This window comes from Marmota flaviventris, chromosome 11, assembly GCF_047511675.1.
Source record: "Marmota flaviventris isolate mMarFla1 chromosome 11, mMarFla1.hap1, whole genome shotgun sequence".
Lineage (NCBI taxonomy): Eukaryota > Metazoa > Chordata > Mammalia > Rodentia > Sciuridae > Marmota > Marmota flaviventris.
This window is the reverse complement of record NC_092508.1, coordinates 29,308,043-29,335,784: the sequence shown is the minus strand read 5'-3', so window position 1 is coordinate 29,335,784 and position 27,742 is coordinate 29,308,043. Positions and strand designations below refer to the sequence as shown.

The 27,742-nt window shown below is 39.8% G+C and overlaps 1 protein-coding gene and 1 pseudogene across 3 annotated transcripts in view; one reads left to right on the top strand and one right to left on the bottom strand.

Annotated features, from left to right (window-relative positions):
• The window catches only part of Cmklr2 (chemerin chemokine-like receptor 2), a 45,798-nt gene extending 18,345 nt beyond the window's left edge, over window positions 1-27,453 (bottom strand). For 2 of the 3 annotated variants that reach the window (XM_071619364.1, XM_071619363.1), the window contains exons 1-2: window positions 27,279-27,453; window positions 23,931-24,081 (exon numbers count right to left, since the gene is read on the bottom strand). The gene's annotated coding sequence lies outside the window, so the exon portion shown is untranslated. Of the gene's footprint in view, window positions 1-23,930; window positions 24,159-27,278 lie in introns of those variants that run through there. The other variant, XM_071619365.1, reaches the window with a different exon arrangement.
• On the top strand, window positions 43-9,506 carry LOC114097941 (cytosolic 5'-nucleotidase 3A-like; annotated as a pseudogene).
• Window positions 27,454-27,742: the final 289 nt, after the last annotated feature.

Genomic DNA, 27,742 nt, shown 5'->3' with positions numbered 1-27,742 from the left:
GAATCTGAAGTCAGTGCTTAGACTCCTGTGATGAGAAGCGACATGTTTACTTCAGGGATTCAGCTGGTATGAGGACCCAAATTATCACATTCCTGGGTTATGTTGATCCAGATACTCAAATTGTCCAGTTCTGGAGTGTAACAGTATTTATTGAATTAAACAAATTGGTTTCTGATTTATTCAGATTTAGTAGGTGGTAAAGCTGAAAACATTTTCCTGAACAAATAAATTATACTGCAAGAGTTCTGGCACAAAGTATAGTGACAGTCTATAAAATCCAGATGATTTTGGGGAAAGACATCTGGTAGAAATGTGCATCATCACACTTTTAAATGTAGCTTTAGATGAGGCTCAGCTACAGAGGGAAACATTTTGTTCATCTACCTTGACAAAATGCAACATTCCTTCTGGCAGAATGTTTGGTGAATGCAGAGAGGTTTAATTTAGTTCCATAGTGTTGAATTAGATGAATTTTCATGGACCATTGCAAAAATGTGTACTTACCAGAATCTTAGGGAAACTTTGGCTTTAACCTACTTTGACAGAGAAATATTAAATGCTGCTGACCTTTGCCTATGTAAATTTCCTGTGCAGGGCTCCCCACACACCCTGGGAAAAACTCAAGAATGTATCTCCTGTTAAAACCATAGAAGTCCTTGGAGGAACATGTATTTTGCCTTTTAGTGGATAACAAGAATGAATAGAAAGAATCTATTGACATGTGAGAGAAACTGGCGAAAACCACAGAACCATGATCCAGCAAACATATTTGGTCTGCAACCTATTTTTCAAGGGCTATCTTCTGAAGGAAGAAAGATATTTTGAAAAGCACATGTGTTTGTGTGTGTGCTGTGATGGGGGTGGATAGGGTACTTGGAATATTGTTCAGTGTTTTCTGCCAACAATCAGAAATAAACTACAAACCACACCCCAGAATGTACTCGAGATGTCTGGCACCAGTACAGTATTCTGCTGCATTTTGAATGAATGATCCCTGCTTAGAAGGTGTTGAGGCACAGCAATATTTTACAAGGGGAGCAAAGTGGGGTTTAATTTGAAATGTGAGATGGTAATACCCTTCCTGCTGTTTGGGAGGTGGTAGGACAGTGACTATCTGATTGTACCCTCCTGCCTCAAGCCCTGGCACAGCCTATCCTTTAGCAGAGAAGCATTTTCTCTATTTGCAGTTCCAATATCATTTACTGCTTAATGCCAGGCATTAAGACAAAGGAAAAAATACTGTTTGCTGTATTATGAAGAATGAAGCTGGGTGTAATGGTGCATGCCTGTAATCCCAGCAGCTCAGGAGGTTGAGAAAAGAGGATCACAAGTTTCAAGGGCAGCCTCAGCAACTCAGCAAGGACCTAAGCAACACAGTGAGGCCTTGTCCAAAATAAAAGATAGCCAGGTGCGGTGGTGCATGCCTGTAAATCCAGTGATCTGGGAGGCTAAGGCAAGAGGATCATAAGTTCAAAGCTAGCCTCAGCAATTTAGTGAAGCCTTAAGCAACTTAGTGAGACTCTATCTCAAAATAAAAAGGGCTGGGGATGAGGTTCAGTGGTTAAAGTGCCCCTGGTTGAAATCCCTAGTACAAAACAATAAAAAACAAAAAGGTATTAGGATGTAGCTGAGGGGTAAATCACCTCTGAGTTCAATCCCCAGTACAAAAAAAAAAAAAAAAGAAAGAAAAAAAGAAATTATTTTGATTTCATTGGAAAAGAGACAACATAAAAGGGAGTGTTCTTGATGATGCAGGCCTTTGATTGTCATGGTTAAGGGTTTGTATTTTATTCCACTGCCAGTTGGAAGTAAATAAAAATATCTGTAGCAGGGAGTGACATGGCTGAATCTGTTTTTGTAACAATCATCCGGTTGTAGTTTGGGAGACAGACTAGAAAAGAACTTGATTAGAAGTAAGGTGATCAGGTAGGTGACAATTTCCACAACTGAAATATAAAAATGGAAGGACTTAATACAGTAAAGAGTTAGAATGGGGATGAGGAATACATATTTGATTATTTTGGATGTTTTTTATTTTTTGTGGTACTGGGGATTGGAACCCAGGGATGCTCTACCATTGAGCTACATCCCAGCCCTCTTTATTTTATTTATTTATTTATTTTTAGAATAAGCAGTCAACAATTTGCATTCATTTCTTTCTTTTTTAATTTTTTTTTTTTTGTAGTTGTGGTCAGACAGCATGCCTTTATTTTATTTGTTTATTTACATGTGGAGCTGAGGATCGAATTCAATGCCTCACACATGCTAGGCAAGCGCTCTACCACTGAGCTACAGCCCCAGCCCTATATTCATTTCTTTTAAAAAGCAGTATCTTTTGTTCTTTCAAAGACATGGTAAAACAAATAAAATGCTGAAAATATTAATTACTAAAACTTTTAGTTGACATGAGATTAGAAAAACTGGTTAACCAAGAGAGTACAATTATTGTAGCTTGACCCCAATTCTTTTTATTTTATTTTGAGACATTGTCTCACTAAATTGCCCAGATTGACCTTGAGCTTGTGATCCTCTTGCCCCAGTCTCCTGAGTGGCTGCAATTACAGACATGATCCACCCACCCGGCAGAGGGAGACATATTTGAAAGAAATCGATTTAGTAAATGAATAGAGTCAGGAAGCTTAGCTGAACTGAGTATAACCTCCCTAATAACATTTTTATTGAGCTGGCACTGAAAATCTACCTGGGACAGAAAGCTTGCATTTTAAGTACGCAAATGTTTTATTCCACTTTTAAAGGCAGTAAAATTGAGAGAAAGTTTTTCCTTTATAATAATAATAAAAAAAATACAACTGAATCAAGTGGAAATGAAATGACATCTATTTTCATTATGATGGGATCAGGTTCTCTTCATAAAAGGAAATTGCCAGATGATCTGAATGTCTAACTCCCATGCTTGGACAATTTGAGTAAAAGATGGCAGCACATGCTGGGCACGGTGGTGAATACCTGTAATCCCAGCAACTTAGGAGGCTGAGGCTTGAGAATCCTAAGTTCAAAGCCAGCCTCAGAAAATTACTGAGGCCCTAAGCAACTCAGTGAGACCCTGTCTCTAAATAAAATATAAAAAAGAAGTGGGGATGTGGCTCAGTGGTTAGGCGCCCCTGATTTCAATCCCTATTATTAAAAAAAAAAAATGGCAGCACATGTTTGGAAATTCATTGTCTACTTATGTACCAGTTGTATGAATGTACCAGCCAGAAATTAGTGTCCCAACAAATCCTCATCCTGCATCTTCCAGCCTGGGGGATCTTGGACAAACTACCTGCTACTTTGAATCCTTACTTTCCTCATTTGTGAAACAGGAATAGTAATAGAGCCTAACTCAGAGTGTTACTATAATGATCCCAGAAGGATGTCCTCAAAAAGTGATCAGTTTGGTGGCACATCCCTGTAATCCTGGTGGCTCAAGAGGTTGAAGCAGGAGTATTGCAATTTTGAAGCCAATCTCAGCAACTCAGTGAGGTCCTAAGAAACTTAGTGAGACCTGTCTCAAAATAAAAAAAAAATATATGAAAAGGGCTGGGGATGTGGCTCAGTGATTAAAAAATCAGCACATCCCTGGTACCAAAAAAAAAAAAAAAAGAAAAAAGGGTGGTCAGCTCAGTGCCTGCCTGATTGTTACCAGTTCAGGAGTCAAAGCAGAAGACAGAGGAGAAGGAAGAAAGTGAGTGGCATTTCTTTGAGATACTTCCAGGAAAACGATGAGAAGATTTTAAGTAGAGATTTTGAAATATATTTTTGTGGGTTTCATTCACATTTTTAAAAATTTAAAATCTGGATGGAGTTCACACATTTGTTATATCTGATTTGGGGACCTCTGCATCTATCCCCAAAATGCCATGTTTATCCACCACCATATCTGGCTAAGAGAAGTGAGAAAATAGGATAAGGTAGAACTCTATATTTTTCTCCCCACTTTCCTTTTCTTTCTTTCTTTTTTTTTTTTTTTTTTTTTTGGTGCTGGGGATTGAACCCAGGGCCTTGGGCTTACAAGACAAGCACTTTACCAACTGAGCTATACTCCCAGCTCCTTCTTCCTACTTTTCAAAATGCTATTTATTCACCTTTGACTAAGGAATAAAGTCTACATCTTCATCTCATTTCTCTGCAAATTTTATCTAGAGTCTGGGAAAGAATCACAACCATCAATAATGTAATGTTTCAAAGCCATGGTCATTGTAGAGAGAAGTGTCTCCAAACCAGCATTTCTCTTGGAGAGGGATTTCTATGCATGCAAATATTTTTTTTTTTTTTTTTTAAGAGAGAGAGAGAGAGAGAGAGAGAGAGAGAGAGAGAGAGAGAGAGAGAGAGAATTTTAGTTTTCGGCAGACACAACATCTTTGTTTGTATGTGGTGCTGAGGATCGAACCCGGCCACACGCATGCCAGGCGAGCGCGCTACTGCTTGAGCCACATCCCTAGCCCGCAAATTAATTTTTATAAGAAGTCAGCACTGAATTTCAAAACTTTGATGTACTAGACTTCTGTAATTTTATTTTTGTAGGGCATGTGTAGTGAAGATCTGAATTGTTTAATTTCTGTTGTTGGGTATGTTCATCCATATGAACAATCCTTTTTCATCTCTCTCTCTTTATAAATATTCTGTTTTAGGTGGACACGATGTCTTTATTTTACATTTATGTGGTGCTGAGGATCGAACCCAGTGCCTTGAGCCACAACCCCAGCCCCCTTTTTCGTCTCTTCTGGGCAATGTTATGTCAATGAAGAATTAATTTTGGAAGCAAGGGTACCTAACAGATTATACAACTTCTCACAAATAGCTACCTCTCATGGTTTTAAAAAAATTAAAAAGGCTCAACAATGACTACACTTGTCTGAGACTAGAATCTTTAACCATGATCTGAAGTTCTTTCACAAAAATAATGTGCCAGAGAAGGCAGGGGCACGTTGTGGAGGTTTGTGCCACTATATTTCTATTTCATCATTACTTGGCACTAAAGATGTTTTAGTTCTCAATCACATATTGTTAATGACATTTATAGAAATCCAGAGGGAATACTGAATTTACGGTGGAAACTGAATTGGCAATCTTATATTCTTATTTTAATTTACATCAAGATATTTCCTGTCTTAAATAAAGAGAAGGCTATTCTCCTAAAGGAAAAGGAACAATAGTTAAAGAACCTGCAGAATATATCAAGGTTGAAGTCCCTTCAAAAACAATACTGTGCATCATCCAGGGCAGTAAAAAGTGAACTTGATGAAGGGGGTGGAAAGGAAATTTGTTTTTTTGGCAACAGGAATGCAGCTTCAACATAGCAGTAAAAATATAGGGGGAAGATAAAGGACAATTCTAGAACTTCCTTGCATTCATACATGATTATTCTTGAACATATTTTGGCCTTTTTTTCCCTAGAACTGAAAGATAAACTAAAGCACAAGTTGTAAAAACATGCCTATTGTTCATAACCAGACAGTTTTGCAGCCAGATTCATTATCGTGATAGGCTTAGGGACATTTATCATAAACATCTTTAATTATTTTATGGTAATGAAAACAAATCTAGCCACTGTGGCATTCCATTTACTCATGACTATGCTATATCAGGAGTGTTTTGCTGAATTCTGCAAAACAGACTTTCAGACCAATGGAAAACTGAAGCAGTGCAAAAGGACAGACTCAGGAAAGTGAAGGAAGGGCCTTGATATTGCGACTTGGTTGGAATGGTAGAAGCAACCAGTGAGAAAGACCTAAGAGGTTTGATAGCTGTCTTCAGATACTTGAAAAGGTAATACATTTATTCTGGGTGATTCTGATTTTTTTAAGGCAGGAAACGTTAGTATAGTAGAAAAAATTTGGCTTGGAGAAGCAAGAATTTAGGGGCTGAGGGTGTGGCTCAGGGGAAAAGGCTTGCCTAGCATGTGCACGACCCTGTGTTCAATCCTTAGTACCTAAAGAAACTTTAGAGAAAGAAAGATAACGCAAGACTTTACTTTGTTCAAAACTGAAAGTTAAGGGCCAACCAACCCACCAATAAACCAAACAGAACCCATTGTGCTGGGTAGGCACCATGGAAATACAGACCCAGCCTGAGAGCTGCTGGGCGATGATATGCTAGAAGGCACTAATGCACACACTAAGGGGGCTTTTAACATCCTCCTCCAAGGGCAAGAATCTATGATAATATCATTTTTGAGTCGTCATTCTGTTTACAGATTAGAAAATTGAAGATTATCAAAATTAAAGTGCTTACAAAAACCATTCAGCTGGTAAATTGGCATGGTTAGAATTCTTATCCAAACTGGTAAATGCCTGTGTTCTTAACCACTAGGCATCTGAGACATGAGAATCCTTCTTCAAGGGTGCTTAAGCAGTAGAGTTTCTGAGAATGATGCTGGATTTAGAAAACAAATATACTTTCCTTTTCTAGAACTGCACCTGTGACTGAATGAAGAAACAAAACAAAACACAACTCTTCAGTGCAAATGAGAATGACTAGCAGGAGGAAGCTCAGGATGATACAAGGAACAGAAACTGACTGGTTCTTCTTAGATTCTTTTTCATTACTCCCTACTTCCCACCTCTACCTCCAGGCCCAGTGGAGCTAGCTTAAAAAACAGTTTTCAACTTTGACACTCCTCTCACAACTCTCTGTTAGTACTGTGTCAGAGGTCCTGAATTATCCAGGATCTGTTCTATTCCTGGGGCTGCTTCTGACTCTGTTGTGAAAGTCACTGAAGATGACTTTAGAAAAACCAAATTTCTAGGCCAGGAACCTAACCCAATTCCCTTCCAGCCCATGGCAACTGGATTCTGAGGAATAAGTGAAGATATTCAGGCAACTGCGCGTTACTACTACTACTCAGAGGGTTAAATTCCAAATGCCCTTTGGTTCTCTTTTAGTAACCCAAATCTCATATGAACCCATTGGACTGTACTTGCCTAAGGACTTGTCCTTTCCTCTGGGACCCCAATGAGATTTCTTCTTGGTGTCTCCCTTCCCAACTGGAAATTGAACTCAGGTACACTTTGCCACTGACCTAAGTCCCTGGGCCTTTTTATTTTTTAATTTAAGACAGGGTCTCACTAAGCTGCCTCTAACTTGTGATCTTCCTGCCTCATCTTCCTAAATCCTTGGGATTATAGGCGTGTGCCACCACCATTACCAGTTCTCCTTAGCTTTCTAATGTCAAGGGTAGTTTCAAGTGTTGCATATCCATCTGGGTTAATACTTGAGACACATGACATAATAAGAGAGAAGAAAATCAAAGAGAGGAAAAACTTTTAACTGTTTCTTGTTCTGATCAAAGCCCACTAATCAAAACCCACTGTGGGGGTCAGAGGAATCCATTTTGTCCTCTACCCAACAAAGTCCTTAAAAGGAACCAGTTTCATTACCAGAACAGCACCCTCTGGAGAGTAGTATGACCCAATATCACATCTCAAGTTTCCACCAACATTCTTCAGACTCAGATTCTTACTAAAACAAATCAAAACTAGTTTATCTCAGCACACTATTCTGGACAAAGGCCTGTGATCAATCTCTAAACATCTGCAATTCTCTCTCTCTACACATTCAGGGACTTGCTTACAATTAACCCAGCCAAGAGAATACTTTCCATGTTTGTTTTCCCCTTGGGTCCTCCCAAAAGTTCAGACTGTCTAACCAGGGCAGACTGGGATGAGACAAGAGAGGTTGGGTAGTTAAGTGCAGTGTATTCAAACTGCTCTACCTTAGTTCTAACTTGCCATGATACTTGAACCCACGGAAATACACGAATATTAAGTAATCTAGTGTGTTGAAAAAGCACTGAACTATAGGACTCGGTTCTGAATGTCACTAGCTGTGTAACTTGGATAACTCACCTTCCCACTTTGAGAACCAGGTGGCTAATAAAAAAAAAAACATGTAAAAGACATCAAGTTTCAAACTTTTTTTTGGCGGGGGTGGGGTGGTACTACTCTACAATTGAGCTACATCATCAACCCTTTTTACTTTGTGATAGGTCTCACTAAATTGCCAGATTAGCCTTGAAGTTGTGAGATTTCCCTCCCTCCCTCCCTCCATTGCTGAGGCTGGCCTTGAACTTAAAATCCTTCTGCCTCAGCCTCCCAAGTTGCTGGAATTGCATAAGTGTGCCATTATGCCTGTTTTTTTTCCCCCCCTTCTCAATGCTGGGGATTGAACCCAGGGTTGTACATATGCCAAGCAAGCACTCTACCTCTGAACTATGTCCCCAGCCCTAGTTCTAAATTTTTAGATTCTGTCCTTAGGCTTACCTAAGCTAACTGAGAAACTCAAAGATGACAAGAAAATGTATCCCAGCTCTTTTATTACTTTCTATGCCTCTAAGTAGCACCAGTCCAATGTTTTGCACTGAGTAGACATTCAGAAAATGTCTTCAAACTCCAAAGTACATGCATGGATCACATGCTCTGGAGGCTTGCAGCCACAAATAGTGTCCTCTTGTTTTCTGACCAGGAGGCATAAGACAGCCTTGTTAATAGGACAGTCATAGTGAGGACAGCATAGTAGCAAGCACCAGCATGTACATTCTAGGTATGTTTGGGGGTGGTGCTGGTCTAATACATATATATTTTAAAGAGAAAGATGGGCCAGAAAAAAATGATGGAGATGAATATTGGATAACCAAGAAGTGAATAATCAAAATTCTACTATACATGTGAAAATGGTGCCAAAATTTCAGAAAAGTTCAGATTGCAAGAAAAACCAACAAGAGTAGAAGAAATCATCTATGATCTTATCAGAGGAGAAGCTGCCAAACTTTAAACAGTGGACTTTGACAGGATATAAAAGAAAAAAGATGCATAACATGTTATAATATCATTGACAACTGTAAGCCAGTTACAGATGAGTGTTGAAATGGTTATTACCAGTAAAGAAACAACAACATGTTTTTGAAGTTGATTGTATGCTTACTGTAGAAAAGAAGAATGCTTGGGTGTTAGAATGGTACACTAAATCACATAGTTTTCATGTTGAACAAGCTATACCAAAAAGCTGAACTTTATAAATTACAGAAAAATCTGATGTTTTACTCAAAGAAGAGTATGATAATTTCTAGGATAAGCTCCAAAAACATAAAGTGTGCACATTTTTGGCTGGTATTGGTGATTTACTAGAGGAAGTTATGCATTGAGTTTCTATTTATCATCCAGATGTTAAAGTAGTGTACAATTTCACAAATTTTGATGAAAATGGGGTACTCAGTGGATTTGAAGGAGAACTAATTTGTATATTTAACTAGCATAATGGTGTCTTGAAGAATATAGAATATCTCAGCCAACTAAACAACAATAATAACATAATTCTACTGAGAGACTTGTAAAGGGACTTAAGGATGCAGATAGAATAGTCAATGTTGAATACATTTTGAAAATTAGATGTCTAAATTACAGTGTGGATGAGCTTTTAGAAAAGCACAGATACTCTAATATAGTTTTAGTAAAAAAATAAATGAATCATCGGAGGTCACTGATTCTATTCTGCAGAAAATTCTATAAACAAGCATTCTTCAAAAAGACCTCTCTCGTGTATACAACTGACGTAAGAACTGCCCATCTGCTCATCTTGCAGAAGAACTCTTATTTATAATATATCCTTGCTCTTGAAGTCTTCCCTTTATGTAACTTAATATTCTCAGAAATGTTGAATCCATCAACTGGCAGCTCCTTTTCATCACCTGTCTCAATACACTCCTCACTATATTTTAAAACAGATTTTTAAAAACCTTAATACCAAAATCAGAAAAATAACTCCCTATTTTTCCAAATTCAATTTTGTAATTTAATGTTATCATGCAGTTTGGGAGGAGTCTTTTTACACAGGGAAAGTTTGAATAAGTTTAAGAAGTTTCATGAAATGGTAAAATAATGTGCACAATTTTAAGTATTACCATTTTTTGTAATTTGGGTGAATTATTCTGATGGTATCAACATCTCTGAAAATGGAGTCATATTTGGTTATTTTGTCTGGAGTAAATCAATACTCACTAGAAAACACTGGTACTTAGTATCTGCAAAAACTCTGAGTATGGGGGCTGGGACTGTGGCTCAGGAGTAGAGTGCTCACCTACCACGTGCAAGGCCTGGGTTCGATCCTCAGCACCACATAAAAATAAATAAATTAATTAAATAAAGGTATTGTGTTCAACTACAACTAAAAAATAAGTATCAATAAAAAAACTGACTAATCATTATGAAATGTTCCAAATGTATGTGTGTACATATACATATATACACATGTGTGTAATATGTTTGTATTTATATATTATTTATATATACTATGTACATATTTACATACACATGTTTGTGTAATATATATGTGTATGTATGTATATACTTAAAGTATTGGTGATTAATGAAATGCCTATATTAAAGCACTGATAATAAATATGAAATGCAAAGCCTTCTTTTGAAATGTCCTTAAATAAGGTTTTTCTAAATTTTGGCACATTTGGAACAAGAATAGGGACCAAAATTCAAAACAAAAAGCTTACACATTTGAAAAACATTTTTCAAATGAAAATGAAACCTCCCAAACAAAAATATATACTCTTTCCCTTATTCCTACCACAGAAAGGGAAAAAAATCTGAAATTGGTAGTCTTTCTGTTTCATTTAAGCATGGCAAAGTCTTGTTATCCCCCCCTTCTTTTTTCTTTTCTTTTTCCAAGAAATATTCGCTTCAAGTATTTCAGGTTGTGAGTGTAGCTGACTTACGTAATTATCGAGCCCTCAGGGATTTCTTCCCATCTAAAGATACAAGTAACACCCTTATGAGTCACATTTCATAAAATGTAACATCTGTGAGAGAAAGTTATAAACACTGCAATGCCCAACAGCTGTCCAATTTTAGAAGAAACAGAACTTTCACTTCCCAACAAGTTCTTCATATTTCAGTTTGCATAATTAGAAAGAAGAGAAAATACATCTTGGACATATAGTCCACATCCTTGTTCTTTTCTCCTCTTCTTTGTCCTTGAGAAAGAGGAAGGAAGTGAAGAAGGAAAAGATCCTCTTTCAATTGTAAAATATTGGTCTGTTCTAAGCTTATTTTATATTATGGCATCTTTTCCATTTACTTATTATTTAACCAGTGGTGGACTGAGAGGGCGAGAAACACTTCTGAGACCCTGACAATATATAAATACACACACACACACACTGTGTGTGTATACATATATCAAAATACATTTTTTTTTGGTAGTACTGGGGATTAAATGCAGGGGTACTACATCCTTAACCCTTTTATTTTTTATTTTAAGGCAGTTGTCCAGTCTGGCCTCCAATTTATGATCCTCCTGCTTCAGCCCTCAGAGTTACTGGGATCACAGGACTGTACCACTGCAAGCAGTGACCATATTGTTTTATAAATTGTTTCTGGACACAAATGGCATACAGCAGTAATTATGTAATGAACAATTTTAAATTTCTTTCTTTCATATTTGATATTAATTTTGTTCTAGAAATAAAGGTCTAATATTTGAGGAAAGTAAAAGTAATTTTTTTTTTCTTTTTGGTACTGGGGATTGGACCCAGGGGCATTCAACCACTGAGCTGCATCCCGAGTCCTTTTTATATTTTATTTACAGACAAGGTCTTGCTAAATTGCTGAGGCTAGCTTTGAACTCCTGATCCTCCTGCCTCAGCCTCCCAAGCCCCTGGGATTACAGGCCTGCGCCCAGCCTAAGTGATTTTTTAAAGTTAAGTATGTTGGTTCATAGAAAGGATGGGCATAGGAATATGTCAACACTCTCCTTACAGTTCCAATATTTTAGGTAACTCAAAAGTAAAAAAACGTCACCAGGCACTCAAGTTCAAGAAACTAATCAGAAAATATCTTAGCACCTATACCAGTAATATAATGTACCTTCACTGAAGTATAACGCAAGTGATTTATTTCCTGACCAGGAACTTGCAAGGAACTCCGAGTTCAATAACAAACCACTTGATACAATAAAATTTATTTTTGAAGATTCTACTTTTAGTATAGTTTCCTATATTATTTCTGTTCATCATACATTTATCTCTGACAAGGAGAAATCGAACAAATCATCTTAAGCCCAAAGAATAATTCCCTGCAACTAGACTGAATAACTCTTGAGTGTTTATTCAAAGCAAAAAACAATAACAAGCTAAGTTCACACTTAAATTCACTGGAGAATACTCATATTAGTAGTAGTCATAGTTATCTTGAGTTGAAGTCATTTTTATTTTGTTTATATTCAAGATAAAGTTTGGAAGAATCTGAAGAGAAAACTATTCAATTATTATTATTTTTTTTTAAAACGTAATTCTATCATACTAACCTGGAAAATGGGACTGAGAGGCAGTGTCCGAGAGGTTCTGCTGAATTACCTGTTTTTCATTTCAGAATTCTCTTATTGAGCAACACCAGCATTGAACTCTATGTCAGTACAAAGCAAATCATCTTCTCCAACAGGTTTTCCTGGCTGATAATGTGCTTATGCAGCAATTACAGGTCCTGAATTATTTCCCTAAGATGGATTTGGTAAGCCTACATTAAAGAAGGCTGTAATATTGGCTAATGGCTTATTCAAGCCTACCATTAGCAGTCAGAGAATGGAAATTCTCCCTTTACCAACCCATTTCTAGACTTTAATCTCTTTGAAAATACATGTTTCAGAGAGGAGAGAGATCAGGGGACCATGCTTTGATAAAGCCCGACGAGATGTGCAGTTTTTTAGGGGCCTACGCGCCACCTCCTCCTCCTATGGAGGGCTCCCCTCTCCCAGGTCTGGGGTGCCGCATCCAGCTCACCTTGTTAGAACCCTGCGCTCTGCCGTACCTTGGCCCGTGCTGCACATGCGCCCACCGAAGCCGCAGACGGCACCCTGCCCCGCCCCACCGCTGCGCACGGCCCAACGCGCCAAGTTCCATGGCGCCATGTCACCTAGTCCCATCACGCCCTGTGCCATCGCTGCTGCTGCCAAAACTCACCCCCACATTGGTTCTTTCCAGCTACTAAGCCCATCTCCTTTCCCCTACCTCACGGGCCCCTTTCTAGGCACCACTTTGTCCTCGCTGCCCAAAGTCAAACGCACATGTCCAGCGCTAATTTGCATAAATTATAAATCATGTCTACGGCCTACTGAGCGCACCAACCCCCACCTCAGGGGGAGGGCTTGACCGGAGAGTGACTTGAACTCCAAAGGCCCATGATTCAGCTTCATGCAGCCATAAATATCCAAGACTTCCGGGTTGGTGAACAGGTCCTGCGGTGGTGGTGGCGCCAGGCAGGCCGAGGGCCGCGCCACCTCCACTATCTTATCGTGAACATCTCTTCCCGTTGTGGTCCTGAGTTGTGTCCTGTGTGGCAAACCAGTCATCTTGTAAGTAAACTGTCTTCCTGATTACTCCCAGCTTTACTAGTCAGCCACGGAAGCCGTGGAGAGGCCCTGGTTCACACCCGGACATAGCGAGGTGCCAGGGCACGTAGGCCCAGCGACTCGGAAGGTCCAGGCCAGACTCCACAACTTGGTGAGACCCGGTCTCCAGATAAACATTTTCAATAGCCTGGGAGGGTAGCTCAGAGGTAGAGCACCCCTGGGTTCAATCCCTTAGTACCATACCAATAAATAAGTAAATAAATAAAACAATAATTATGATCAAATTGAAAAACGATGATAACGATACAAAGTAAATAATAATCGGGTCATAACCTTGGCCGGCAGCGGAAGTGGGGCGATAGGATGGTCAGTCTTGTGGGACTGAACCCTAATTTAAAGTTAGCCAGGCGAGGGGGCTTACCTGAGCCTGGAATCGCAGGGGCTTAGGAGACCGAGGCTGGAGGATCGCAAGTTCAAAGCCAGCCTCAGCAATTTATCAAGGCCCTAAGCAACTCAAGGAGACTCTGTCCCTAAATAAAAATCCAGAAAGGAGCTGAAGATGTGACTCAGGGGTTAAGAGCCCACGAGTTCACTCCCCATTACCAAAAAAAAAAAAAAAAAAAAAAAAAAAAAAAATCGCCTATTTAAATAGTATATTTAAGCGGCCTAGAATAGTGCCACAGTAAGAGTTCGATAAATGTGATTTTGTATTCATCTGGCCTTACTCAATTCGTTCATTGGGTGGATTATGAAATAATCCACATGTCTAACTTATAATTTTGTTGAAAGGTAGCAAATTCTTGGGCTTTCAGCTAATTTAATGATCAATGACTTTGATCAGAGAGCTTATTTGATGATAATATTTGTGGTTAGTTTTGGTAACATTTGGATCTATGTTTAACCTTAAGACAAAAACAACAAGATAATGTTTTCCTGCTGTTACAGTAAAGCTACACTGGGCTCATTCCTTTTTTTACCAAAGGAGGACATTCTGATCCTGTGATAATGTTCTAGTAAAGCAGTTTATTTATTTTGTATCAAATGATTCCGTAGATGAGTTCTTTTCTTGTGACAAATATCAGTACAACATAGCCAAGCTTGCTATGGTCTCCCTGACCCTCTGCAGTCCAGCTGGCTTGAGAACTGATCAATTATCTGCCTCAGCAAGAAAGAAATGCTGTCTGGGGCCTTGCGTAAATTTTGATAAATACGTTATTCACTGGTTGCCTGAGAAGAATGTAAAAGGAAACAAATGGTCATTCTGTAGGAAATCACTGAAAATCATCTAAACAATTTGAGCAGATTCCACTTATAATAGCTAGAAAACTCTCCTTTAAAAAATTCAAATTTATTAAGTCTGAAAGTTATGAGTGTGAATAATTTCTTAAATTTTCTAGTGAAAATTAAAATGGCAAGATATTTTCTATAATTATTTTCTTCCCTCCCTCTGTTTTGCGAGAAGTAATACATTTCCGAGGAAATATGAAAACACCATTTTAAATGCTCTTTGGTATATTGTAATCCTTCCTACAAGACAAGCAGTTTTAAGTGTGCACTGACTGATTCATTCCTCCCCGAAAACAAAAGGCAAAGGAGGGAGACGCTCCATGTTTAGATGTGAAATAGCTTCGAAGAGCAAGGCATCCCTCCTGGTCAAGAAATAAAGAACTTATCTAGGTCTTCTGAAATTTTCCTGACTTCTACATTAGTGAAGATAAGAAACTATAATTAAGTATTCATTTGTGTACATGTATATGTATGTTAATAATGATTACATTTTGAATACAGTTAATGAAATGAAAGCTCATGTTGGACAGAATGACTAATGGAAAGGTCATGTGTAATGTTAAAAATATGATTGGGTGATTAAAAAGAGTAATATATATATATATATATATATATATATATATATATATATATATATATATATATATATATATATATATAATTTAGCAGCTTCCATAAGTTAACCATACAACCGATTTGACTAAATTTCTATATCCTGAACTTGCTGGTGGTATTAAGATCAAGGATAAAAATGCCAGTTTTTCTAAAGGGTAAGTTGTATTTTTAGATGTTATTTCCCTGACCTACACCAACCTATGTTCCAGTCTAAATCAGGGTCCTGCTCTAAACTCTTCACTAATATATTTGAATGCATATTTGATGAATGTCTGTCTCCTCTGCCAGTCAGTGATTTTTGCCCTTCTTTGTAACCCTAGAACCAGCACAGTGCCTGTAAAATAGTAGTGCTCAATAATATGTACAGATTGATTGAAAGACTACTCGGTGGATTTTTAAAAAAAAGATTTATGGCCCTGAGCATCTGGCCAACATTTATTTTTGTCTGAGAGGCATACGTGGATTAAGAAGGGCATTGAAGTTTGTGTGTGTGTATGTGTATATATCCTTTGCAGTACTGAGGATTGAACCCAAGGCTAGGCAAGTACTGTACCACTGAGCTACATTACAGTCTTTATTTATTTATTGACAAGATCTCACTAATTTTTCCAAGCTGGCCTTGACTTGGAATTCTCCTGAGTAGCTGGGATTACAGGCTTGTGCCACCATGCAGGCTGAAGTCATTAAATATCATTAAATCAATTAGTTTCTGAGTTCATTTCCTCTTTTTTATAAAAGGGGTTAAAAGTATGTTGAGTACTTAGGAAAGTTAGCCTCACTCATGAGAGATAGGTTAAATATTTTTTTAAATATTGTTTAGTTGTCAGTGGATGTTTATTTTACTTATTTATATGTGGTGCTGAGAATCGAACCCAGTGCCTCACATATGCTAGGCAAGCACTCTACCCTGAGCCACAAACCCAGCCCACCTCCTGAGAGATAAATTAGATCTTTTCAGCCATTTTTAGACCAGGACCACCTCATCTTCCCATCCCCCATGGTACTAGGGATTGAATAGGACCACTCTACCACTGAGCTACATTCCAGACCCTTTTTGTTTCTTTCTTTTGAGACAGAGTCTCACTAAATTTCTTAGCACCTAGCTAAATTGCTGAGGCCAGTCTCAAACTTGCAATCCTCCTGCCTCAGCCTCCCAGAGTGCTGGGATTACAGGCATGTACCACTGTACCCAGCTCTTCTTTATTTTTATTTTGAGACAAGGTCTTGCTAACTTGCCCAAGCTGACCTCTAACTGTGATACTCCTGCCTCAGTCTTCTGAATCACTGGATGACAGATGTGTGCCATCCCACCCAGCAAACTAAGAGTTTCAATCGACAGTAAGTCCCATTTCCAGAGAAAGATGGTTAGATTTTCCCCCAAATTATTATCAAAAGCAAACAAGTCCCAGATGTGGCTCAGTGGTAGGATACTTGCCTAGTATGTACAAAGTCCTAGGTTCTACCCTTGGTATGCAAAAATAAATTTTAAAAGAGTAAACAAGTTGGGTGCTTTGGTGCATGCCTGTAATTCTAACAGCCCGAGAGGCTGAGGCAGGAGGACTGCAAATTTCAAGCCAGTTACAGCAATTTAGTGAGGCTCTAAGCAAATTAGCAAGACCCCTGTCTCAAAATAAAATATAAAAAGGGCTGGGGGTGTGTATCAGTGGTTATGCACCTCTGGGTTTAATCCCTGGTACCCCACCCAAAACAAACGAACAAACAAGTTCACTATAAACTCTTATTATTGGGGCTGGGGATGTGGCTCAAGCCGTAGCGCTCTCGCCTGGAATGCGTGCGGCCCGGGTTCGATCCTCAGCACCACATACAAACAAAGATGTTGTGTCCGCCGAAAACTAAAAAATAAATATTAAAATTCTCTCTCTCTCTCTCTCTCTCAAAAAAAAACAAAAAAAAAAACTCTTATTATTGTCCAATCATGAGTTGCTTATAATTAAAACCAGTTTACTTAACTGTATTCAAAAGGAAGAAGTAACAACCATGCCTAATTACATAAGTTGCATTTAACACATTAGGTAATACCTAACATTTCCCGAATACTTGTTAAATACAGTGCAATGCTAAGCAACTTCGCATGCATTTCCACAGTTAATTCCCACAATACTGTGAGGTACTATTATTATTTCTAAGAGGCTACGAGGTTGGACAACTGGAAAAGTGGCAAAGCCCAGGGTATATGTGCCTCCAGGGCCTGCCTTTCATCCCTTCGCTTGGTCTCTGTGATAATCACCTATTACAGTGCTATCTACATTAGTGAACTGTGAGAGGCTCATGGACAAGGACTACATTCTACTCATCCTTGTACCTCACACTGGAGCAGAGCACCAGAGACTAACAGGTGCCCAGTCAGTGCTGAGTGGATGAAGCAGCACGTGCTTTCCCAGTCATCAAAAGTATATTATGGGCTGGCAGGGGCAGCACACCAAGGGGCTGAGGCAAGAGGATCCCAAGTTCAAGGACAGTCTCAGCAACTTGGACCCTGTTCAAAATAAAATTTTAAAAGGGCATGGGGATATACCTCAGTTATAAAATACCTGCCTAACATGTATGAGGGGCTGGGTTAAATCCTCTGTACTACAGAGAGAGAGAGAGAGAGAGAGAGAGAGAGAAAAGGGGGGATAGTGAAAAATGTTAAGTCCTATGTAAGTATATTTTTTGTTGTAACCTGAAAATTTTTTTAGTTGACTGTAAGTACAAATGGAATAGCACTTGTGGTTTTAACTTGGGATTCATTAGTGTATATAGGTTGGTACATTGGTCACTGTGATTGCCCAGTAAAAATATCAAAACTGAGATGAGTTCTCTAGGAAGGTGGTTATTTCTGGTATCTGAGGGAGATGGATTCTAGGACTACTTGGATACCGAAATCTCTGGATGTGCAAGTCCCTGATATAAAATGGCGCCCGCAGGCACTCAATAGCCCTCCTGCTATCAGTGCTCAAGAGGACAGTACCTGAAGGGGAAGTGAAGAAGAACCTAAGAGAACTGCAAAGTTGTCAGTTACAAGGGTGAAAATGAAGCCAAAAATGGCAGCAAGAAAAGATAAATCTTCAAACAGCAAAGTGCAAGCAGAAGGGAAAAGGGTGGCAAAGGCAAATAGGCTGAAATGACAAACCAAGGAACTGGAAAATTACCTGCAGAAAATGGAGAAACTGAAAACGAGGGGAGTCTGGCTTCTGATAAAGCAATGGAAACTAAGTCTGATTAAAACTATATACTCCTGTCCCCGTTTTCCTTCTGGTACTGTCCAGAGGAATATTTGTAAATACAAAACAAGCAGCTTTAAAAACTGTTTTGTTTATTTGTTTACTTTGTGCTGGGATTGAACCCAGAGGTGCACTGAGCCACATTCCTAACCCTTTATTACCATCATTATTTATTTATTTATTTATTTTGGAGACAGGGTCTTTCTAAGTCTAGTAATCTTTTTAAGACTGAAAAATTCCCACCTCATCTCATTTTTTGAAGTACAAGTACTTTTCTTTTGAAGATGAAATCATTTCTTGGTTACAGTTTTTTGTTGTTTGTTTAAAATCAGAAAATATGTGACACTGAGTTCTGGAGGCTGTGACTGTCTTCTCAACCTCCTCTCAGTTCCTCAACATGCGCAATTTACATATGTGCCTTATACAGCCATCTCCTGGATACCACCTCCCTATGGAATAAGTAGTTACAACCTTCTTAATTCTCCTCACTAACCCCAAGACCCCACAGGCAGTGCAGATATGCCACAGTGAGCACCTGTGAGTCATAGTGTGCCACAGTGAACATTTGTGAGTCATAGTGACGCCTCCACAGAACTCATGCCTGCTTGCTCTAAACCCATTGATTAGAACTCCCTATGGGAGCCAAATGTGGTAGCCATACCTATAATTCTTTGCCTAGGGAGGTAGAGGCAGGAAGATTGCAAGTTTGAGGCCAGCCTCAGCAACTTAGCAAGACTCTGTCTCAAAAAATAAAAAGGACTGGGATGTGGCTCAGTGGTGAAGCACTCCTGGGCTCAATCTCTAACACCAAAAACAAAAAACAAAACCAAAACAACAACAACAAAAAAACAACATAGGTAACCTGCTTGAGTTATTCCTGGGCCCTAACAATCTTTGGGTCCCTCATGCTGTCTTTCTTGCTCCTCACCCACTGGTGGAGCATGTGTATTCTACCAGCCTCCCCTTGTTGGCTCTGCGAGGCTAGCTCCCCTCACTGGCCTCTTCTCTCTGGGATCTGTAATTAATACAGTGCTCCTATTATTTCATATGCACTGTTGTGCTGCCTCCTTTGTGTCTCACCTGACCAGTCCCCCTGACACAGTGTCCTCTGGGTCAAGGCTGTCTTAGAGAGGGGATGTCTTTATAGGAATAAACTGGACAAAAGACACACCAGAGCCTCAAAGATATCTGCCAGTACCTATGGACCCAAACTTATATGTCCGCTTAAGAATTTCGATTTTAAGATGGTGGGTGATATGCATTTAATCTAAACCTTACTTCGTCTTTTTAATTTTGATCTTTTCCTGGATGAGCAATATGCAGCAGTTCGCACTCTTGAGATGCTTGGCAGGGCAAGGAGCCAGCGCTCTCAATCAGCCCTGCGATCACGAGGGGAAACAATCAATACTCTGCAGTGCGCTGCGTTGCTAGGCTACGATGCTCTGCAGGCGAGGTGTAATTCAATCTGTTTTCAACATGAGATATTTTCAGCTTACAATAGGTTTATCTGGATGTAACCCCATCATAATTTGAGGAACATCTTTACAAAGAAGCTTCCTCTGTGAAGGACACCTGGTCACAGTTTGGACATTCAGACATTAGGTCAATCTAAAGAAATATTGTGTGAAGCACTGTAACACCCATGACCACCTTCCTGGATCCCTGGTAGGGGCAAAGCTAGGTCTTATTCTCTCACTTTCAGAACCAAATTAGAGGGAGATAAAATGGCTTAGCCATCAGGGTATGTGGTTATGGCCATGAGGGGCACAACAAAATACCCTGACCTCCTGTGTGGCTCTCCCAGGAGTCCTAACTGTGCTGGGAAGCAGCTCTGAGTGCTGAAGTTCTGTCAATCAAACACTTGCCCTGCACCTCCACCCTGTTGCCTGCTGCGCCCACCCTAAAGAGTTACTGTTGCCAGTTTCAGCGCCAAGTCCTCCCAAAGAGAGCAAAGTGACCCACACCTCTGGCCTAACAAGGAGAATGTACCACCCAGGCATGATTGACAAGACAGGACTTTTAAAAACAGAGTGTCCTCTTCCACCTTTCGCCAGAAGGAGGACCCTTGAGCCTGGATCAGCTTGCAAGGTTATTACCTCCACCCAAAGGGAGGTTGAGGACTGAAAGTGTGCAGGAAATTAATTCCCATATCAAGGGAACCACTGAGCCAGGAAGTCATAGCAGGAGTATGTGTTCTAACCTAGATAAGAATGATCTCAAAACAGCAAACCAGTGGCACCAGCAAAGGGGAGATAAGGCTGAAGCCCGCAGTCTCCATTTGGGGCCTTTGCTTTGCTTCTATAGTTCTTTGTCCCTCTAAATTCAGTGAGTACACTCTAGAGAGGGCAGCAGCTGACTACAAATGGGGCCAGTGGCAGCTGAAAATGGAGGTTTCTGCTCACATAGGAGCTGCTTGGTATTACCGCGAGCATGACAGGCAATCATCCAGTGAGACAGGGAAAATGTATTTTAGCTGCCTAGACCATTCTAAAGATTTTACTCAAAAGGAAATAAAAGGGTGGAAGAAGAAGCCATTGCCTAGGGATGCCAGTTCCACTGTTGCTCCCCACTCCCCATTTCCTCCTTCTGACCAGAAACAGAATATAAGAACCATAGCCTCAAGTGGCTAAAAGCCTAAAACAAGACAGGAAGAAAAAAGGAAAAAAAAAAAAAAAGAGGGGTGTGGGGAGGACAATGTTGGTCAGGTAACCTCAAAACCAAATTTGAAGAAATTTATATTTATAAAATAAAAGTATATAAAATGGCAGTTCAGAGCCACAATCCTGCGATTAATGTGTCGTGAACATTTTAAATTACTTGCATCCCCACATTGTTTTTAATAGAATTGTTTCCTAAAGAAAACCTCTGCTTGCTCTTGGCTTGCCTGTCACAGCTGTGTGTGCTCCGTTACATCTTTGGTCATGCGAATCCTGTTTCCCTAATACACATTAGCACGCTGTGGACAACTGAAAATTTGAACCTGTATGATATTAAATTCTGAATTAATAGCTGATCAACATTTGAAGATATTGATAATCAATATCCCAATCTTAAGGAAAATATGCCTCCAACTTTTAGGCAAGGAAAATAACAGGGAACTATTTAGAAAAGAATCACGACTGCATGACTGCTTAATATTCAGTGTGGTATGTTAAAAATTGTGGACAAATTGAAATTCATGTGTACTGATCCCCAGCACAACCATAACACCCCAACTATACAAGAAAACAAGAACAAGAAGAAGGTGAGAACATGAAGAAGCTGTTGCCCAAGAGGACTCCAGGTGGGCATGTAAAACCAGGCAGCCGCTGTGAAAAACAACGTGGAGGGCCCTCAACACAAAGAACCAGCGAGATCAGGACAAATACCTCCCGCTCCTATTCCTGAAAGATGGAAAGTAGACAGAATCAGAGATGCAGAAAAAAGGGCTAGGGTTGTGGCTTAGAGGCAGATCACTCCTCAGCACCACATAAACTAAGTAAATAAAGGCATTGTGTCCATCTATAACTAAAGAAATATTTTTTAAAGAAAGTGGAGGGAGGGCAGGAGAATCCGGGTTGACTAGTTATAAAGGTCAAATTTGTAAGATGGAAACGTTCTGGGGACTGATTGCACAGCAATGTAAATTTGCTTAATTCTACTGAACTGTGCATTTAAAAACGGTTAATATGGTTGCCAGGTGCAGTGGCACACGCCTGCAATCCCAGCAACTCAGGAGGCTGAGGCAAGAGGATCACAAGTTTGAGGCAAGCAGGAGCAATTTAGTGAGATCCTGTCAACTAAAAAGAAATAAACAGGGCTGGGAATGTAGCTCAGTGGTAAAATGACCCTAGATACTTAAAAAAAAAAAAAAAAAAAAAAAAAAAAAAGGTTAATATGGTAACTATAAAGTGGTTTTTTTTTTTTTCCTTTTCTTTCTTTTAAATTTTTTTTTGTTTGTTTTTGGTGGTGCTGGGGATTGAACTCAGGGCCTATCACATGCTACACTGAACCACAACCCCAGCACTAAGGGTTATTTACTACAATTTTTAAAAACATGAAAAAAAATTAGGGACCAAGAACATTCCTAGATTTATACTGCTTGCTTACTTTGCTTTGCCCATTCATTCCCTAGAAAACCACAGTCAAATCTCCCACCCACTGTGTTTCCTTCTGCTGCTGGCTCACTACCGCACTTCCCTGAGTGGCCTGTGTGGTGCCATGCCTCCTGTGTCTTGGGGACCCTGCATATAATGAAACACTTTCTTCTTCCTGGCAATTGTTTTTGCGTATGTGTCCTACCATACCTGGTCAGATCAATCCCAGGGGATGTGATCAGAACAGCTCTGAGCAGCGAGCACAGAGATGATGATCCTCCAGTGGCGCTGGGCTTAGTAAGCCTCCACTGATACTGGCCACTACCTGAGAGGGCACTCCTGGTGTGCTGCTCTTGTTGCTTGTGTTTTTTTTTTTTTTTTGTCGGGTACTGCCCTGCTTTCCCAGCCTTCAACTGGGGAGCTGGAAGAGCTGAGCCCTCCGTTAGCTACAGAGTGGCAGGCTCCATATGGGACATGGCACAGTCCCAGCTGCATAGAGTGCTGTGTATGGGACCAGGCACAAGTCCCATTTGTGTAGAGCCCTCCTGCAGTGTGACGCTCCATCACACGGTGCACATGGTGTCACAAAGTGTTTTAACACAAGAGTAATGGGGTACACAGTACCCACCCAGAGTTACAAGATGAGAAGACAGGGGCATAGAGTAGGAGGAGACAGGGACATAAGGTTCCCCAAAGAGTTCCAAGACAGAAGAGTGGTGAGTAAAACCTAGGTATCAATTCTAAAGGGTAATTGATAACGAAATGTCAAAAATTGCAGGAAGAACAAAGAAATGGGAGAGTAAATCAACCAGAAGCTGTTAATCTTTCAAAAGGGGTAGGCGGCGGGTGGGTGTGGAAAGCACACAAAGTCAGTGTAAAAAGTTTTTTCTACCATGTAACCTAAAAAAGGTAATGCAAGTTTCCATCTCTGAGTTCCGTTTCTCCTAGTTGTTCTATAGTGAGCTTTCCACAACTGATGTTTGACTAAGGATTACAACTACTTAAAACCCAAGTTTATGAGTTGTGAGTTGTTATTATCTCAGTAAGAGCTGAGAAAATTACTGAACATTCTTTGTACTGCCACCCCCACCCCAGCAATCATCTTCTTTTTTTTTTTTCTTTTTTCTGTCTTTTAATGTTTTAGGATTCATCAGCACTGTAGTCAGTCCTGTATGATCCGTCCTCAACACTTTTTGGCAAGACCAAAAATACAAATTTGCAGACAGAGCATTTTGTAAACTATCAGGAGTCCTTTCCTTTTTTGTCATTTGATAGTGAGTCAGAATGCTGTTTTGTAAATAAATCATTTGCAGGAATCCTCATCAGGTCAGCTACATTTGTGTCAGTTTGGGAAAACAAACATGAAAGCACTTACCAGTTAATGTTGTGAGGAAAGAAGCTTTTGTGATGCCTGGGTGTAACCTCCGGGCTCCAGAATGAAATGGAGGGTGGTTTTCTGAACCGCTAAGTCGTACACTCTTTTTCCAGCCTCCTCATGCCGCTTTTATCTGGCTTTTCAAATGACACTGTAGAAAAGAATGATGTTGGGTTTTGAATGTGGTTCTTCCCTTCCTCCACCGCCCTTCATAAAAAATTCATCATGTATTCCAGGAAAAAAAGTAAGCAGTGGACATACTGTACAAATTAATTATTTTGCTTAGCATGTTTGTGTAACAGGTTTGTTTCATGATTGGAAACCATCGCTATTAGCTGCCCTGCTGCAGGCTGGAAAAGCAGGGATTTGAAGCCTCCCCCCTCCCCCTTCCCTCCTTTGTCTGGGTAGGCTTTTGCTTATGAAAAGTCAAGTTACATTAGCAGCAATGGAATGAAAAGAAGCCTTAAATTGTCAAAGAGGAGTTGTTCAGTGCGCTGGGTTTTAGGTGCTCCGACAGTGAAGAAATGAAATCACATATTAGTTAATTGGACATTTTAATTTTTGATTTCTTTTACACAGATACATTGAGAGAGAACTTTACTAACACTGAGGAAATTAAAGTTTGATTTTTATCCCTTGTCACCCACGTTCTGTGGCCCTGGCAAATGCTGACACATCCATGTACCTGAGGCAAGAGTCAGAATTCTGAAAGTTGAGGGATGAGAAGTCTGGGTACTTAGCGAGCCTGCAGAACTATCTTGATTTTTGTAAGGTTAATATCAACTTCACGATGTGATATTTGAAACTGAACATTGTTAGGCCGTAAAAAGGTCAGCTGCCAGAGAAGCACAAGATTTTGTTTTTGCCTAAAAATTCTACAGCAGTAATTCTCATGGTGGGGGTTGGGAGATGGGGGTGAATGCACTTTTTCAAACTAAAAGTATCCCATTGCCCTGCAGGATGTATGCGCTCTCACTCTTGCCCCTGGGGAGTTCCTTGATTCAACAGAGATAAACACTATTAATAGTCTCTGAGGATCGATGTGGTCAGTGAAGGGGGTAGTTAGGTCTGTCTGCTGGTTCCACTCCTTTGCATCAGCATTATTAATATTTATTAATAGTTCTATGTTTTGTAACTACACAAAAGCACAATTTCATCCACAAAAGGCAATTTTAAAGAGGATTTCAAAATGTTTGGTTATTTAACATGGTTTGCGGGGTTTTTTTCTTTTTTTTTCTCCTTTTTGGTGATAGTGCAGGAAGCACCAAGTAACAAAGAACAGAGAAAGCATAAAAGAAATGACATGTATTGTGAAGCATAGTTTAAGCATAGTACATGTGGAAACTCAAGAATTTGCATGCATTCTTATTTTGATGTGTAGCCACTACCCAAAACAACAGAGTTGAAAGGTGCTTATTTAGTTTTGAAATTAGCCCACAAATTAGGCACTGTGATGCACACAACCTGTAATCCCAAGAGCTCAGGAGCCTGAGGTAGGAGGATTGCAGGCTCCAGGTCAGCCTCAGCAATTTAAAAAGAAACCCTGTCTCAAAATAAAAAAATAAAAAGGACTGGGATGTGGCTAGTAATCCCTGGGTTAAATTGCTGGTACTGGGGATGGGGGAGAAAGAAAAGAAATTAGCCTGTGAAAAAATAAATAAATGGAACAGCACATAAAAATCTCTTTGCTGGTGTGCACTCCAGTTTGCTGTAAGTTTGAAGAGCTCTCCTGAACAGTCAGTCATTAAGCATGATTTGCAGTTGATCAGTTGTGCAAAAGTAGCTGAGGCCTCAGGTGTACTAGAGATAACCTATCTACCACCCCAAATATTAAGGATGCAATAATCATGAGCCAAGTTGTTTGGGACATTGGTTATCTGGTAACTCAAGTTAAATGGAACTCTGTTAAGAGAACCTCTACCCTAAGTGGTAGAGTTGGAGTTTAATGTCAGGCTTTCTGACTCCAGAAACTGTTCTCTTAAGAGGCTTACCCATTGAGTTCTCCATCCCCTTGCTGGAAGAGATGTTTACAAAACTGAACGAATAGAAGGAAGGGATAGCAGTAACTTCTACAGGATAAAGGATTTTATGATAGCTTCACCTCTTTTTAAATCATTTGAGTTCTGAAGCCTGTTATGGTTAGTATTGCAAGTTATTTGAAAGCATGTTTGCATGTGCAGGACCAACTGTGCTCAGGGAAATTCTATCATAATATTTTGGGGAACAGGATCTCCCATTCCATAAAGATAGTTTTTCTCCACTGATGTTTGAAATCTCACTATTAGAGAATTGTTTTTTAGAATACACTGCAAAATTTGTATTATACACTGCAAGATTTGTATTAACCTGTGAAGCTTTAAAAGTTAGAACAAGATGGACTATTTTTAAATGGATTATCCCCTCCCCGCCCCCCCTCAACCCCACCAGGAAAAAACAGGGTCTGCAACTTGGCTTTTGATATGACAAAGGAGATCACTGTTCTTTCTCACATTTGATGTTAAAATAGCATACTTGCCCCAAACACTCTGATCGGACTTTCAGAAATAGACATTTGGGAGAATACACTTGGTCATGTTAGTTTTTGTTAATGGTCATGTCTAATCTTGCTATTGTTGTTTGAAAAAAAAAAAATCAGACCAGAACATAAGCACTGGAAAAGAGATATACAAAGGGACATTTTCTCTCAAAGAAGTTGATTTGTGAAGAATGGAAAGTCACTTTCAAATTCTTCCCTCTTGTCATAAGGGGAGATAACTATCTTATTGTATAAGAGCCCTTCTTGGGCTTGATTCTTCAAGGTGGGCAGGGCGAGAGATTAGCTTTGGGGGCCTTTATTTGGTTGCACAGTGAGGCTGGAACCTTGTAAAGCTTTTCCCAGGGATGGAAATGGATTCACAGTTGCAGACTCAGTGGCCCTGGGGGTTCACAGCGAGAAGCCATGGCAACCCTGCCATAAAGGGGCGTTTCACTTAAAGCAGAAAATTCTTAAAGGCCGCTGAGGACAAAGCCTTATCCGAATTCCTGCTTTTAATTCTGTATTACCCCCTGCAGCAATTGAGCCTTGAGGATATTGGGGCGGGGGTAGGGTGGGGTGTCTGTTAGAAGACAGCCTCTACATCTTTTTCACCAAGATACACGAAGCTCTGATTCCCTGCGGAAATGTGGAGAACAGCTTCTATTTTTCTCTCTAATTTGAATAAACCTTCACTTTTAATATGCCAAATGCCAATTCGAATGAGATTCAGATAAAAGGATTTAGTTTGGCTTTCTTACCTACAGTCTACTGACTCACATGCCTGGGGGTGGTAGAGTAGGAGGGTGAAGCTTTGGGGGGCAAAAAACACTCACCTCTCCAAACGTGCCTGTTCCTGCTTCGGGGGCAGGGCAGCTTGCAGCCTAGTCCTGGGGCTCTGGGCTCCGAATCCTTGAGGTTTAATGATTTCTCTGAGAGAACTGGTCGCAGCTGCCCTGAGTGGAGGAAGAAGTATTTCCTCCCTTTCTAACCAAGGGAGGTAAATACTCTTTTAACTTATTGCCCTGGAAAAGGAAATGTGGTTTGCCAGTGGTTAAATAAATCTGTTGTATATCAGTTAGTCAGCAGGCATCTTGGTGACACCATCCTTGGCCCTGAATCAAGAGTAAGGACTGCTCTGGGAGTTCAGGCCATTCCCAGCTACCTACCCTAATTATGCTACTTTTCTTGTTAAACTGCACATAATTTTGTATCCGATATAAATTTATCTGAATTTTTCTGAGACATCACATTTTAGGAAAGGAAAAAGATCTGAGAAGAAAGCTTATTTTTCTCAACC